The sequence below is a fragment of the Frankliniella occidentalis genome, unplaced genomic scaffold (assembly GCF_000697945.3).
Source record: "Frankliniella occidentalis isolate FOCC.00 unplaced genomic scaffold, Focc_3.1 Scaffold113, whole genome shotgun sequence".
NCBI classification, from domain to species: domain Eukaryota; kingdom Metazoa; phylum Arthropoda; class Insecta; order Thysanoptera; family Thripidae; genus Frankliniella; species Frankliniella occidentalis.
Genome location: NW_026267241.1, coordinates 317,984 through 320,291, shown reverse-complemented (window position 1 = coordinate 320,291; position 2,308 = coordinate 317,984). Strand labels below are relative to the sequence as shown.

Genomic DNA, 2,308 nt, shown 5'->3' with positions numbered 1-2,308 from the left:
GCGACCCGGCAGCGCGCGCATGCAGTACCAGCCTGGCCACAGACCACACACGGGCCTCGGCGAGGACCTGCAGAAAGTTGGAGGAGATTCTATACACGCTAAAAGGTGTCAGGCTTCATTTTCAAACAGTTTCAAACAGTTATCGCCCCCCCCCCCCAAAGCAGAACTTGTGTCCGCACTGTGAACACAATAGTTCCTTAGGCACCGGTAAGCAAAGCACGCACATGAAAGTGAGTGCATGTCAGGTCGACTGTTAGCAACAGTGGACCTGTCACGCCACGTCAGGTCGATAGCTGGTTGTGCCTGAGAGGCAAATAGCTGGTTAAATTTCAAAGCCTCTTACCATACGTAAAATGATCGTCCATTGTGGAGTCCTTTCAAATCTGAAACAAGGAAAAGGTAAAATAAAAATAAAAGGCGAACTTTTAAAAATCGAGGATTTTTCGCGACACCCTCCCGCCTTTGTCCACGTTGTTTACGGACAGACCCTTGTGCGCACGCGCACGCCTTTTCAAGTAAACTCGTGGGAATAGTAATGTAAATTTAAATCGTTAAGTCCGCGAATAGATTTCTGCTCGAGGCGACAAGTCAGACCGGAGGGGGGCCGACGGTTCCCCCATTTCCAAAATAAGTGTACAACGAGTTGTCGCAAGTTAGGGTCGGGTAGGAATCAATTTTTGAGTTTTGCGCAGTTTCGCCAAATTTTCGCGAGCTATCGCGAGTTTGGCGCGAGTTCGACGCGAGTTGGGCGTGGGCAAGTGTCACGAGTTGCCTAGTGGAGGACCCCCCGGGGAAACCTCGTGGGACGACGTTTAACAGTTGGTGTGGTGTGGTGCTTTTGTGCTCATGTGACTCGATATGACTACTTACGCCTTGTCCTTGTCCTTCTGCGACCTTAAATTCTCCGCGTGTGAACAACAGGGATCATCCAGAGTCTTTTCGCCGATAATAAATCGCAAAAGTCACCCTCCCTAAGCAAGCTCTCATAGCGCCTGATGGGTAGGCAATATCTTGCCTACAGCACATGCGTGTACCGCGGTGTGGCCTACCCCGAGTCTTGCAGGCGCCGAGCTTCCGTTTTTGGCGAATCAAGCTGGGGAAAGCAGACGCACTTTCTGGATGATCCCGGAAACAGTGCTGACCGTCATCCTGCCATCCCAGGCTCGACCGTTGCTGGTCCACAGACTCAGTCCGGGCCTGGCCACGCCCGCTGAGGGTGCCGACGGACATTCTGCGCGGGTGAGGTGGTGAACAATGAGTTCCATAGCCGGGCGCGACGCGACTCCGAGCTCGAGGCTTGCAGCTGCCGCTCCAGCATCTGGCAAACGTTATATGCCGCTCGTTTTACTGACCACATTTCGACACGAATTCGACCTTCCAAAACGCCCGAGTGAAAAGGAATTACCGTTAAGTGAACTTATCAGCCCACTTGGTGAGAGTTATCTTCCAAATGTTAACTACGTAGAAATTTAGCCTGCTTGAGCGCCTCATCCGAAATTTGTAGTAATCTTTGAATTATGTATCATTTTTACCAGGTGGCTCTTTAACCCCGCGCCCTTCTGTAGTGATACCTGGTGGCTGACAGGACGGACGGACGGACGGGCCGGGGTGGGTGGGGGGCGGTATCACCACAGGTCATGTTGAAGTGGGCACGATGGAGTGAGCACGGGGGAGGGCGTCATGCGGCCCATGGCCGCGACCACCACCTGCGCCCTCCGGCCTCGTGGACTCGGACACACACCTTAACTTCCTCGTCGCGCAGCGCAGCCTGCAAGCCCTTCCCTCCCCCTTTACCCCTCCTCCGGTCAGACAGTCGGTGGTGAGGAGCACGAAAGTAAGCGCGCACGCATATACAACCCACAGGGTATCCCGTCCGTTAGGCGAACGTAAAGCTGGCACGTAATTAACCGGACGAACAAGCAAGGGCTTTTAAATGGAGCAGGAAAAGGAAGTAATTTTCCTGACTGAGAAGAATACTGCCTTTCCCAGCTCCATTGAAATGCCCTACATTGCAACAGATTCGGTTTGAGGCAAAGAGTGGTCCAATAAAGGTTAGATTCAGCGAAAATATGAGCCTGCACCATCTTTAAGAGTTGCTGCCCTGGTCTCCCTGTCTACGTTGGTGTACAAACATAACACATTGATAAAGTCTTCATTCAACGATTATAATGCCTTAACTATAGTCGTAAACCTGGGTAAAAGCAAAAGTAATGCCATGGTTCTAGATGCGTGCCCGCTTTAAACTGTATGAACTCTGGACGAAGCAAAAACCGCACGAACCTAACCTCTGCCGCTCATGTGTTAAGCG

At 51.9% G+C, this 2,308-nt stretch overlaps 2 protein-coding genes across 2 annotated transcripts in view; both read right to left on the bottom strand.

The window, feature by feature from the left end:
- LOC113217825 (uncharacterized) overlaps positions 1-2,308 on the bottom strand; it is a 36,932-nt gene that overhangs the window by 6,056 nt on the left and 28,568 nt on the right. The gene's annotated exons all lie outside the window — the stretch shown is intronic.
- LOC127749970 (uncharacterized) overlaps positions 1-2,308 on the bottom strand; it is a 20,071-nt gene that overhangs the window by 17,111 nt on the left and 652 nt on the right. The gene's annotated exons all lie outside the window — the stretch shown is intronic.